General features: G+C 42.5%; 1 protein-coding gene across 1 annotated transcript in view; it reads right to left on the bottom strand.

Moving 5' to 3' along the window:
* Positions 1-10,142: 10,142 nt before the first annotated feature.
* LOC138924523 (protein FAM246C-like) overlaps positions 10,143-14,717 on the bottom strand; it is a 31,566-nt gene continuing 26,991 nt past the window's right edge. Inside the window, exon 3 of the mRNA XM_070269222.1 lies at positions 10,143-12,926. The gene's annotated coding sequence lies outside the window, so the exon portion shown is untranslated. The remainder of the gene's footprint in view (positions 12,927-14,717) is intronic.

The raw sequence follows: 14,717 nt of genomic DNA, 5'->3' as shown, positions 1-14,717 counted from the left end.
CCTCTCTCCCTGGCTCATTGCTCTCCAGACCCATTGATCTCCTAGCTGTTTCTCAAACTCCTCAAGCACATTCTTATCTCCAGGATTTTGCCCTTGCTCTTTTGTCTGTCTGGAAAGCATTCTCCTGTCATCTACGAGGTTCTTTCCCTCACTTCTTTTAGCTCTTAGATCAAATGTCAGGGATGCTTGTCCTGATCATCCTAGATAAAAAGCACCCTCCATCGTCCCACTGCTATGGACTGAATTGTGTCCCCCTAGTATTCTTCTGCTGAAGACCTAACCCCCAAGAGGACTGTATTTGCAGTAAGGAAATAATTAATGTTAAATGAGGTCATAAGATTGGGGAGCTACAGGCCAGCCCTGTGGATGAGTGGTTAAGTTCACGGGCTCCGTTTAGGCAGCCCAGGGTTTTGCCAGTTCGGATCCTGGGTGCAGACCTAGTACCACTCATCAAGCCATGCTGAGGCAGTGTCCCACACAGCATAACCAGAAGGACCTACAGCTAGAATACACAACTATGTACTGGGGGACTTTGGAGAGAACAAGAAAAAAAAGAAAGAAGTTTTGCAACAGGCTCAGGGCCAATCTTTAAAAAGAAAAATGGGGACCTAATCTGATTAGTGTCCTTATAAAAGCACTCTCTCTCTCTCCACAGTGTGAAGAAGGTAGCTGTCTACAAGCCAGAAACAGAGTCCTCCCCAGGGACTGAATCAGCTAGTACCCTGATCCTGGATTTCCCAGACTCCACATCTACAAGAAAATAAATTTCTGTCTATGGTCCTCAGTCTGTGGTATTTGTTATGGCAGCCTGAGCTGACTAAGACACCCGCCAACATCCTCTGCCCACCTACCCTGCCTAGTTTTTCTTCATAGCCCCTTATTACCGCCTGGACAATTACGTGTTTATTTGTTATTTATATGTTGTCAATCTCTCCGCTCCAGACTACATCCCCATGAGGAGAAACTTTGTCTGTTATAATCACTGCCCTCTTTCTAACACCTGAAAGAGGGCTGCACAAAGAGGCTATTGATATAGATTTGCTGAACATTTTGAATGAGTGAGTAAACAGGGATTTTTTTTTTAGTGCTAATAAGAGTGAAAACAGCATTGCTCTTCATAGCTGAAAGCTTACCATCTCTCCCCTTTACCAGCAAAGACAGCAGATGTTTTCAAAAGGTGGCAGAGACGAAATACTGCAGGGATAACACCTTACTTAAACCCCATGAGAACAGAGCGGGACAGGAAATAAAATGATGTGATGATGGTAGGTGACTTGGGACACTGCAGAGTCCAGAATCTCTAACATGGTGGACATGGCTCATTTTCATACCTGTTCGTATCTATGTATTGGATTTGAGCGCCTCTCACCCAGAGGAACCTGTTAGTGTAGCATAGGTTAGGTAAATCTATCCATTGGGAAAAGGGGATTCAGTTCATTACAGACCCATGATGTGTGTTTTGAATCTGAGGCAACACTAAAGGTATATCTCAGAGCATCTTGTAAGAGCTCTGTGGGTTTGTTTCCATAGCAGGCTTGCTGCTGGTGCCCACTGAGACATTGCATCATGAGTCTGTGCTGGAATATTTTGATGCCAGAACATTAACCCTTTATGGGGGATCATCACTAACTCTGGAACACCAAAGGAAAACTCTACAACAGCCTCTGGGACAGGAGAACTGGGAAGCAGTCATGATATCTGCTTCTTGAGCTTAGCATATCTCTTGTCTGTGACATATCTTAAATGCAGACTACTCGGCCTTTGTGACCAGTGGCTGAACAAAGCAACTGACGGTGCAGTCCTGGTTTACTGACCAGGAAGCTGATATTGAATAAATTGTTTAAGATCAGGTAACGGGAGGAGTTCAAGGAGAATCAAAATAAGGAGTTCAGGAATTCAAACTAGTGGTCTGTTTTTTAGTGCCAGGTTAGATAATTCCACAGCAAGAACATGACAGCTGTCACCTAAGAGGTCACATTCAGGGACACATTTCCAGCTTCCAAACCAGAATATCCAGCTCACTTTCCCCATGATCAAACCATTTCTCTGACGATGCACATGAACCCCTAAAGGAAACCTGAGAGCTAGAGGAAGCAGGTCCACAGAAACAAATTTGATAGGCACTCTGTGTTAGTCACCTAGGGCAGCCGTACAAATTGTCACAAACTTGGTGGCTTAAAACATAGAAACATGTTCTCTCATAGTTCTGGAGGCCAGAAGTCTGACATCAAGGCATCAGCAAAGTTGGCTCCTTCTAGAGGCTCTGAGGGAGCATCCGTTCTGTCCCTCTCTCCTGGCTTCTAGTGGCTCTGGCAACCCTTGGTATTCCTTGGCTTATGGATGAATCATTATAATATCTGCCTCTGCCTTCACATGGCTGTCCCCTTTGTCTCTCTGTCTTCTTTTCTGCCTCTTATAGAACACTCATCACTGGGTTTAACGATCTCATCTGCAGATTCGTACCTTGATGACATCTGCAAAGACACTTATTCCAAATAAGATCACATTCTAAAGTATCAGGGGTTAGGACTTGAACATATTTGGGGGGGGGGGACATTGTTCAACCCACTACACACTCTTAAACTGAGCTCTCAGTGGGCTCCCAACCTCATGGGCACAAATATTTGCGTTATTTGGTTTTAAAGCACAGACAGGGTGGATGGCATTGAGCCCTTTCTATCTGTAATGCCCCTTCCCCTCTCTAAAGCCCTATTCTATCCTTTCTTCAAATCTCTTCCCAATAATTTCTATAGATTTCAGCCACCCCTCCCCAAAATCCACTTGTTCCTCAGATGTCTCCATTTTTACAAATTCATATCCAGTTACAGAGTACATTGAAAAGTATACGGGCTTTAGATCCCGACCCTGTCACTTACAGCTTTGTCACATCACCTTGGATGAGGTACCCACCCTCTCTGGGGTTCAGTCTTCATATCTATAAAACAGGATTTTCCAGAAGAATTAGTGACATTGTGTATAAAAGACCCAGCTCAGCACCTTGCTCATATATGGCAAGGGCTCAGTCAATGCCAGCCAGTATTGCTGTCCTTCCGGGGAATACATTTCGTCTGTGTGTATTGAGTTCCTGTTCTAGGCACAGCACAATTTAACAGACATTGTGGGAGTTTTTCTGAGGCCAGAGGAGAAACATCATGGCCCTCAGAGAGCTGACAAATGGACTTTTCCATGTTTTGAAATTCTTAGAGGAAGAAGGTTTAGTAATGCCCTTGAATCAGAACGCGACCTTCGTGGATCACGGCTCTTTCCATGTCCAGGAAGGCATGCACTTTCACCGTCACTGATGACGGATATTTCTCCTAATTTAAAACCTCTTCCAAAAAGATATTACCTTTCAATAACAACCATTTCTCTTCTGAAAACCTGCTTTCTGTATCAGCTTCCCGGCAATTCTTACAAACGAAATAAGCCCATCTCCTTCTGATTTTCCATGTGATTACTGATTTCCCACCACTCGGTCACTTTTTAGCAATCTTCTCTTGTTTTAAGAGCGGTATTTTGATTTGGCCAGCAAATTCTACAGGTCTAACCCCACCACTGCAAACTGTCTATTAGCACTTGTCCTAGCAAATGAAAAACCTCTACTTGTGACCCGTTTTGAGTTACTCCCTGGTACAATGTGACTCCTGGCCAAAATGATGCCCCAGAAGCATTTCTGGGCTCTTCTAGTGTCTTCTGAATCATTAAAAGAATAAAAAATGATCAGTCTAGTTTGAACGCTAAATGTATTTCCTTCTCTGCCAATTTCATGGGAATGGCAAATCTGCATACTGCTTGTAAGGTACCGCTCATGGATTATAACCATGAATCACATATCATGATGTTGATATGCCAATTATTCAGTTCCCTAATCTTACTAGATAGGAGAATGCCACTATTTTCTAGGATCATTCTAGCTGCTATTACTTAAATCTTGCCTTCCTTTATAAGGTCAAGACAGGGATTACACACTGACATCTCATGTAACTAATTTAGCCCCCAAATGAATTCTGTTTGGAAGACGTAGTGTAAAAACTCTTTTTTTTGCTTTTAGAGTTCAAGTGCTCCCCAGTTCACCATGGTCCCTACCACTCTCTACTGCATTTTTACTTATTTGTGCCATTGCCTGAAGGCATTTGAATTGGTGAGTCTTGAAGAGATGTAGCAATTTCACTGCAAGACCCGTAGTAGTGTTGACTAATAGGTCCACTTAAGGTTACTAATAACTCCTAGTCTGCTAGGCACACCCATGCAGAGCTGGCTTGGTCATCCTGACTCACGGATTCATATTTCAAGTTTACTCAGACAGTTAATAGGCAGATTGTTTGATTCCAAGAACCAAATGCTAAATTTCATTCAGTGATGGCACTTTGGTATTTCCTAAGTTGTGTTGTAAAAATACCAGAAACAATATGCTTGAAATTTTCCCTCAGTAGAATACCTAATTTTTTACATCAGCATTTTAAATAAAATCTAAGCTTGCCCAAAAAGATCCAGAACAAAGTTAAAAATGTACCCAGCAGCTTAAGTTTATGTGGCAGAATAAACACCAAACAGACCTATGAGTCTTTCCCATGTGGAAAATTTGATCTATTCAGGTTGGTAGGGGTCTACAGAACAAGGATTCCTTGGTCAAATATTGGGAAAAATCTCTGATAAACATAAATAATCTTTTTTTTTTTCTTTTACTATAGTATCTGGGTCATTAGTATGCTCCAAGAAGAGCTACAGTACATGTTATTTCCCAAATTCATTTGTCTGGCAAAATCTGGGCAGAGAACATCTGTTCACCAGCATTCCAAGGCACATACTTTAAGAAAGGCTAATGTATGCTAGTGGGCAGAATTTGTGACAAACATGTAATATTTCAGTATATCCTGGTGACTGAGTCACCGTTAAAAACTCTTAGACCTTTAGGAGACCTTGAGCAAGTCTCAGAACTGGGGTGACTCACTCTTTCTTCATCGAGAAAGTGAATAGGTTCTCTAGTTCAAACAGTTTCTGATTTGCCCCAGAGCTTTATAATATTGTATTTGGTCCTTTTCACTAAATGACTATAGGGGAAGAAAAAAAGAGTACTACTCTATAAAACAGAGTTCCAGGACTTCCCAGGCCCACCTGACTATGCAGACACACAATTAGGATCCCAAGGTCAAACAGTTACTACTTTCCCAGAGACTCATTGCATTTTCCTTAAGTGGCACTTCAAGCCGTTGAGTGTGAAGATCACTAAAAATGCCTCCTGTTGGCTGCTTCACCAGTCCAAGAGTTTTTTGGAATTATCACCAGAAGCATGAGACAGTCTGACTTCACTGAGGAAACCAAGAAAGACTACAGGACTTTATTATTCGGTGCTTTACCCTGCTAGAAGTAGTTCTGAAGTCAGGCCCTCTCCGGGGTTTCCAGTTTATCCACGTGTTGAGTTTTCTTTCTTTACTGTGGTGAATGAGGGTGGAAAAGAAGGTCATGAGCCCATCTGCTCTGCTTCTGAGTCTTCACTTCCTGGGGTTTAAATCTAATGACTCATCTTCAAGATTGGCTTAAGTGGCCTGGCAAACAACCTCACTATTTTCAACAATGATTTGTCTTGTGATGGTTCAGGAAGAAGTAGAAGCAGTTTGTACAAGTCATAAATACAGGCGACCAAACTCTCTGATTTATGACTCTTTTTAAATCCAAGAAATAAAAAAAAAAAATTCTGCTTGTCTCTCAACCTAAGAAAAAATAGGTTTTCTGGTTATGAATAAGAACAGAGCTTTGTGTGAAAATAATACCTCTAATTAGGTAATAAGGTGGTAATAAAGCACATTCAAAAGGAAAATTAATTCCCATTCAGCAACTCATTCTTAATACTGTTTGTTCCTATAAAGGTGTAAACGTATGCTTTGACTTTTCTTCTGGATAATAATCTATGCTTGAAGAATTAAAAGTCTTCTGTTATAAGTTTGAGCGAGTCCAGGAAAGCTACCTAACTGTCCTACAAGAGAAATTGACAATGTTTGGTGGTCGATGGAAAGTTTACATGAATTTATATCTAATTTTCTAGCAAGGATTTGTGGGAACAGAAAAAAACATAGCTTTGGGAAGTTGTCTTAATCCATATCTATTGGTGGCAAGAGATGGAAATTCAGCTCAAACTAGCACTGACGAGAAAAAGACAAGGTGTTGGCTGGGGAGCCTGAGATGTGCATGTTGCTTCAAGTATGGTGACATCAGGGCCCAATTTGTGATGCCCGCACTCTCTCTCTCTCCATCTTCATCTCTCCACTCACCTCTGCTGCGTTTTAATTTCAGGCTCTTTCTCCATCCGGCAGCAAGATATCTGCTCACGGTCCCAAGCCCACTTCCTCCTTATAGCTCCTGATCTTAGAAGAAGAGAGAGACTGTCTTCCAGCTTTTACATATCAAATCTCATGGAAGGGCTCTAGTGGGCCTTGCTTGAGTCATGTGATCACACTGAACCAATCACTGTGGCCAGAGTAACAGACTATTCTGATTGGTCAATCTTAGGTCATGTGCCCACCCTAGAGTCAAGGCAAACAGGGCCGATGTCTTACCACCATGGTGGGAGGCACAGTTTTCCAAAGGAAGAGAGGCTGGCAGGCACACATGAGGGATGGCCTGCCCAAGACACTAACTGGCTTGAGAACTACAGATCACATTATGCATGAACACTCAATGCTTAAAAACATTTGCTGAAGACTCAGGTAGGATCAATGATTCATAGTTTAACATTCTTCTTAAAATTCTGACTTGCCCTCTGAGTCACGGTTTTCACACTTGCTGTTCCCCTGCCCGGAGCAGTGGTCTCCCTGCCCACTTGTGGCTGACGCCTTCCCTTCTCCACTTTCACCTCCACAGAGAAGCTCTCCTGTCCCATCTCTAATAAGTCATTCATCAGTTATTCTCTATCACAGAGCTCCAGTTGCTTCCCTCATGGTGTTAATCACAGCTGATTGCATGTATATTTGGATTTGTCTGTATCCTATTGGTCTTAGATTGTAAGCCCCAGGAGAAGATATGGGTGTGCTTTATTTGCCAAGGCCCATCCAGCAACTAGCATACTGCCTGGCACATTGTAGAGATGGAAAAATGACTGAATAAAGCATACCAGAGGAAAGAAGTAACTCAGGGCTTCTCAGTTGTCCACCAGGCTGGGAAAAACAGGGGGAGACTAACCTAGCAGAGAAGGATCATTTCTTTCTGGCAGAAACCGGGAATGTAATGGGCTGGAGTAGGGGGAGGGGAGCAGAGCCTCTGCCTTACCATCATCTGTGGTTCCTCCCATCCTCCAGTTCCCATTTCAGTACGTATTTTCCACTCTCTGCCCTAGCAAAACTTACTCTTAGGGAGAAGCAAACAAACTCTTTCACTGTGTTGTACATGACTAAGAAGAGCTTAACATGATAACCTTTTACTATACACTAAAGGCTCAAAATCTTATTGATAGACTTTCGCCATGGAGGCTGGGGAAGATAGGCAATATGTAGGGTATCCTTAGAGTCTAGAAAAAGGAAAAATAGACAAAATGTTGTCTACAATATCCTAAATTTATAAAGAAATAATGTAATATTATCCATGTTTCTATACTGAATGGACATTTCCATATTTTCTATGTACACACATATTTCCTGTAATGTATTATGTATATAAAGGAAAGGCATCTTTAAAACCTACACTTTTAGAAGGATTCTGGGGCTGAGAGAAAATGAGGTCTTCTTGACTAGAAGTAAAGATGGGGGAAGGCAAAACATCTAGCACCTTGAAGAAATTTTTATAAAAGACTGTGGGGTATGGGAAAGAACGAAAGAGTGGGAAGACGCAAAATGGGAGGTGGAGGAGGACAAAAGACCTCTTAATCTTGATGAGTTCTAACAGTGAGGTTGGAAAGAAATGTTTTTGCCTGGAAAGGATTAACCAGAGTTTAAAATGTGTTTACTTACACGTAAGAACATTATTTTTTCTTTGTTCTTATTAAGACTTGAAGTTGAGGTCTGAATAAATCCGTCCTTAACAGCCGGCTCAAAGAGCTGTCTAGCCAATATTGATGGAATTCAGGTTTCTAAAGAGGTCTGTCCCTTCTGGGACACACCCCGTTGGTTTACAGGTTTTTAATCTCTTTTAAAATGCAGAAATGCATTTCATCTCTGGGTGTGGGTCCAAGAAGGCCTTGTCATAGTACACTATTAATAGAGGCACTAGGTCATCCACCATCACATGGATGAAGTCTTTACAACAGTAGCCTGGCTGCTTTGTGTCAAGGCTCTCATTTCTAGACCAGCCATTCTCAGCTGATGTGGTCTTTTGAGTCCTTGCAGCTGAACTCGCTTCCAACCTGTTACCAATCTCTCCAACTCAGCGGTTCAGTGCTATGAGTAGTATTTATACCACGAAGTCAACAAAATACTTGATTTCAACTTACTTAGGAAAATGTAAATATTGCTACTAACAATTATAGGTACTGGGACGTGCTCTTTGTTTTCCCCTTCTGGAAGCCACCACTAGAGATTTAAAGGTGATGAAATGAATAGCTGGGTACCAGCAAACATCTCAATGCTAGAAAAGACTTGCTGATACCACAGACAGCAAGAGAATCAGACACGACTTCCTTCTACTGTGATACTGGTGAAAATGGCATCAATCGTACAAGGAGATCTGAGGCCAGTGCTCAACTGGCAGCTCATGTCTGGGCCTTGTGTTTCCATGAACCCTGATGACCATTTTTCTGAGGTCAAAGAACAAGTATAATAGTAATTTCATGTCTTTGTCCCCATCAGCAAGCCTGTCAAGAGAATTTCTCAACTTCTCAATGCTTCTGCTCTTAGCACGAAAGAACAAGTTGATACCTCAGTAAATACTGGCATTTCCTGAAGCATTTGAAGTATTTCGAGTAGGCCATAAAAGCTTTGAGTTTCCTGGATCATTTGTAACCATCTCGAAGAGACCCTAGTGCTTAATTTAATTTGTATTGCGGATTTCTACACTGACTGACCATATTCTCTCTGTAAAGTGGTTTTGGAAATCCTGAATATGGGAATTTAATTACATGGACATATTTTTCCAATAAGGGCTTATTCAGTTTGGGCCATAGATATGCTTTGGGTCAAAATAAGCTACTCTATGAAAACTAAGATAGATAAACCAGTTAGAAAAAGAAACTCCTGAGGTGAGGCTACAGTGTGAGCTAATACAAAACTCCACAATGCATGCTGTCAGTTTTAGTTCTAGTCACGTAACTCTGGAGTTAGAAGGAATCTCTTCTAACCTCCCATTTTACTGATGAGGCCCAGAGAGGCTGAAAGTCTTGTCCAAAGTGCCAGAGCTAGTTAATGGCAGAGCTAAGGCCAACCTCTATACCTTGTCTTTAGAATGAAGTATTACCTTTGCCTTATGATCGTTTTCAAGCCAAATCTATTCATTATGGTTTATTCAATCAACATGAATTTATTGACTGATCCAGAGGCACCAGGCACTGGGATTTGGCTATGAAATAATGCACAGTTGGTGCCTGCCCTCATGGAGCTTACATTCAAGTGGATGAAATAGATGAATTAATAAATAAAATCATTACAAATCAGGATATGTGTTATAAAGGAAACAATTGAGGGGCTGAGAGAGAATAACAGGGAAATGTCCACTCTAGATACAGCAGTAACCTACCAAATGATAGCTCCCACTTTTCGACAGAAGTAGCGTTTAAGCTCAGAGATTTGAAGGACGGAAAAGAGATAGCCATGGAAGAGTTTGACGGGGCATGAGAAGAAGATTTCAGGCATACAGAAGTGCTTTCAATGTTGTTGAGCATGAGGCCAATCTAGAATGTTCTCTAATAAAGGAAATACAATATCCAAAGATGAAGGATGCCTGACTACCACTCATGCCTGGTTCAACTCTTCATTCAACTCAAGACGACACTTCTTATATTCATAAGCAGGGGGTTCCTCTTGTTATTAAGAATGAAACCCACGCTCTTATCCATCATCTCCCCCACCCCATCAGTCTGTCACAAACAACATAAGGACAGAGACTGAAGTGGCTCAGATTCCTACTCCTAGCCCTCTCAAGGAAGCTTGACTCCTTCCTGATTAAATTGAGGACAGATCTTCCTAGCAGGGGAAAAAATAATAAAACATAGGACTCAGGAAGTTATTCAAATGGTTTATGAGTGGATGAGCATTCCACCTGCCCTCATCAGTTATACTTATAGCATAATGAACTGAGTTCTCCATATTTTACACACTAAACAGATGTGTAACAAAAAAATGATGCTTTGAAAGTACAGTTGCATTGGATCTGCTGATTTGATGACATAAAACTTCCTGATTGCATCTGAATCCATTGACCTTCTTCAAATCTGTCCCATTAAAACATTCCAGAGCCACTAATGTTCATCTTTATTTAAAAAATTTTTTTAAATTCTCTCTTTTGGGTATAAATATAAATACTTTCTCAAAGTTTCAGCCAACCCTCACTAGACTCCCTAGTGTCAAACCTCACAGACTATGATATAAACGTTTTGCAGATAACATGAATGTAAAGCCACCCTGTCTGTCTGACTTAGTAAACAACTTGACCTCTTGGATAATCTTGGATTTGACTGCAATGACTTGCCTGGTCTGGTTGTTCTCCAGCCATTTGATTCAGCTAGAATGATACTAATGAAGCTGGAACTACAGATTCAGTTCCCCTGGGGACCAATTAGCTTCATACAGTGAAAAAATTCTTCCAAATTTCCTTCATAACCTCAGCCATCTATTTTGGAAGAACACCCACTGGGGAAGGAAGGGTGTTCTAATTCACTCTCCCCAAATCTACAGAATCCCTCTTCTTCACCACAAAGTTTCTTGCAAGAGAGGTTTAGACTCATTCACTCAGCCTCCTTATTTCAGAGTTATTTTTTAAATGTCTGGAGTCCTTCCTCCTCCCAACACTCTGTTGAAATAATTCTCGCCAAAACTACCAACGATCTGCTAACTGCCCTGAATGATGACCATTCAGGGCCAATCCATATCTCCAGGGAGGTAAAACAACGGCAAACATAGTCCCACTCGTGGAAGATAAATGAGTCCTAGTGGATGCTGTGCTTCCAGATTCTTCCTCAGTTGCTAGGCAGTTGGAGGCCGAAGGGTCTCAGCTGAGTTGCTCTTTGGGAATCCATGTCAGCTGAAGGAAGCTGTCTCTCTCAAAGTCTTGTGCCTTTCTGGGGACAGCCAAGATCTAAGGACTGGTTGCTGGTGGGGTGAGTATAAAGGTTCACCTCTCTTGCCTTAAATCAAGACAACCCTGAGGGGCCATCCTTGTTCCCAAGCTCCCCATAGGATTGACTGAAGCCTTTGTTGCAACTGCCATAGTATGACACCATCCCTTGATGAGGGCTGCATTGGACTCTTTCCACCATGGAAGGGACAATGATTGATTCTGATGGACTTATAAACACATTTTGGTGGGTCTGGATTTGCTTTTCCTTCCCACAGGGCCTCAGCCAGCAACATTATCCAAGTGCTTACAGAGCATCTGAACCACTGATGTGGGTCCTACGTAACACCATATTGGACCAAAGAACTCACTTTAGCAAAGAGGTGTGGCTGTGGTCACCTGACCAGGGATCTACTGGTCCAGTTACCTACTGCACCACCCAGAAGTTGCTGGCCTGATGGAACAACAGAATGGACTTTTGAACATCCAATTGAGGTTCCAAATTGGAGATGATACTGAGCAAGCGTGCCCCCACCCCAACCCCAGGATTCAGCGTATAATCTAAATCAGTCACCATTATATGATGTTGGGTCCACAGAAGGTAGACTACACGTATCTAGAACCAAGAGACGGAAGTAGGAGTGGTCTCATCCACCATCATGCCCAGTGATGTGTTTTTGGTCCCAATAACTCTAGTTTCTATGAATTTCAAGGTCCTAGTTCCCAGAGTGGAAACACTTGCACCAAGGGGCAAAGCAAGAGTCTCATTAAACTTTAAGCTACTGGACTACACCCAGTCACTTCAGTCTTCTCACACCAGGAGACAAGAAGGCGAAGCAAGTTGTCTCCACCCTGATAGGAGTGATTGATTAGGATCATCAGGAGGAGTTAACACTGCTGTTACACAGTAGGGAGAGGGAGGACTATGTTTGGCACCCGGGAAACCCACTTAAGCTTCTCTTGATACTCCCTTATCCAATTTTGATAGTGAGTGGATAAATGTAGCAGCCACAGGCTAAGAAGGGCATACTGACCAGTGTTCAAACCCCTCAGGGTTGAGGTTCTGGGTTATCTTACTAACTAACGCACCTAAACCAGCAGAAGTGACAGCTGAGGTGGAGATAAATCCAGAATGGGCAGATGAGTTGCAGCTTTGAGACCAGCTACAGTGGTGGAAACTGTGGTTCATCCTACTAATCTTTCATAAGTTTACGCAGGGAAAGGGATCAACCAGAATCCTGGGGAAGTTCTTCTCAGAAGGTATTACATTATAAAATTGGATCCAAGCAGCATAAAGGGTAGGCAGAAATGCACGTTTCAGTGTACCATCCAGATCCTCCCTCTCAAGATTAAAGCACCCATTCCCCCACTTGCTGGGAGTGTTGACAGCAGAAGACTTTCAGATGAGTTTTCCTCCAGAAATTGCCTTATGTTAAGTAAAGCCACCTCACACAAGGTCATGCCTTCTTCTCGCTGGCAGCCCACATCCAATGACTGGACAGTCCTGGGAGGGTATAAAGAACCATCCTCTTTGCCTCAAGGCAGGACAACCCTGAAGGGCCATTCCAGTTTCTGAGCTCCCCATGGAATAGGAAGAAACCTTTGTGACTGTATCATAGTCCAACTTCTCCTTCTGACCAACCCGGCTTTCATCAATCCTCCATGATTATTGATATTGGTAACACTTCCCAGCGAACTTTCTACACACCAATCTCCATCTCAGTGTCTGTTTCCTGGAGAAAATAAGACAGGAGCCTCAATGTAGGAAGAAGGTATTATGTAGAGTTTAAGGGTATGGATTTTGAAGTACCATAGAACTAGTTCAAATCCCAGCTTTCCATGTACCACCACCTGTGAACTCTTAAACAAGATGCTGACATTCTCTGAGCTTCTGTTTCTGCATCTGTAAAATGATAATAATGTGGCACTTGAATGGCTATTGTTGATGAGTAAATTAGATACGACATAGTTCTTCGAACAATGTTTGGCATAATAAGTACTCAATAAATGGAAATGCATGTATTTAAGTATGTCTTCTGTTGGGTTCCTCCTGAAGCAGATCCTGAGCCAAGTATTGGGGTGCAGGTAGTTTATTGGGGAGCTGATCTCAGGAAGCACTCAAATGGGAGAAGGGATTGTGATAGAGAAAGGAAGGAAGTCAATATTGGGTATGTTAATGAGAAAGTTACTGTTTCAGAGGCCTCTGAAAGACTGGGTGGAACTTGCTTTCCTCAAGTTGTACCACCAGAGAGTAAGGAAGCTGGAGCATTTACCCCCAAATCCCATCCATCATCAGTTGAAGGCTTTTCCTGGAGCATTAATTCTTGGGTAATTTCAGTGTGCCTCACCTGCTTTTGGGCCAAATTCAATCCAACAACCAGAGAAAACGCTTAGGCAGAGAGTGAGAGGTACATGCAGGTAGAAGCCATTAGTGTGCAAAAATGGCGACCGCCAAGGGGATATGGACAGAGCAATGACAGCATTTGCAGCAGCATGTGCTTGTACCTATTATACAACACCAGCAATCTTTCACACATTTCCACTTTATTCATATACTTTCCTTTTCTCTTGATTCTCTTGCTTTTATATTTTGGGGACAGCAGTGGGTTGAATGGTATCCCCCCAAAACATGTCTACATCTTAACCCCTGGAACCTGTGAATGTGACCTTATTTGGAGAAAAGGTCTGTCCTGATGTAATTAAGTTAAGGATCTTGAGATAAGATGAGCCAAAATCCAATGGCAAGTGTCCTTATAAGAGAGAGGCAGAGTTTTCAGGTAGGAGAAGAGGCAATGTGAGCACAGGGTCAGGGATTAGAGTAAGATGCTGCCTGCCATGGCTAAAGAACACCTGGAGCCACTGGAAGATGGAAGAGGCTAGGAAGGATTCTCTCTGAGAGACCGGAGGGGGCACTGCCCTGCCGACCCCTTGGTTTTGGGCTTCTGGCCTCTGGAACTGTGCAAGAATCAATTTCTGCTGTTTCAAGCCACCCAGCTTGAGCTAATGTGTTATAGCAGGTCTAGGACGTGAACAGGGAGTTCCCCTGAATTTGTTTCTGACCCTTCTTCAGAGAATGCCAGCAGCCATTACAGTAATTTGGCTTTTTACTGAAGAAGAGAGAGGCTTGCACACAGCCCAGTCTTCCAGGCATAACCAAGTTCTTGCTCGGAGGACCTATACCAACTGCATCGCCCAGGCTGGCACCGGTGCTCCGGGACTGAAGACCTAGGCTCTGGTCCCCTCTGGTCCTCTGCCTCCAGACTACAAGCATAAGCCCTCTCTGAGGTTCTCTAGCCATTTCAGAGAAGCCACAAGATGTACAATCTCTTCTGTACTCACAGAAGAAGACTGAAAAAATGAGTTAAATTAAAGCTAATTGATGAAGCTGATTACTCTATTAGAAACAAATCAAAATGCTTTCTGCAAATTAATGCACAAGTTGGATATTTTTTCTACAAACATTTATTAGCTTCTCTGGTGTTATAGGAAGTTTTCTGGGTGCTAACATCTCAGAGGCAGGAATC

The sequence above is a fragment of the Equus caballus genome, chromosome 6, assembly GCF_041296265.1.
Source record: "Equus caballus isolate H_3958 breed thoroughbred chromosome 6, TB-T2T, whole genome shotgun sequence".
NCBI classification, from domain to species: domain Eukaryota; kingdom Metazoa; phylum Chordata; class Mammalia; order Perissodactyla; family Equidae; genus Equus; species Equus caballus.
This window is presented reverse-complemented; position numbering and strand designations above follow the sequence as displayed.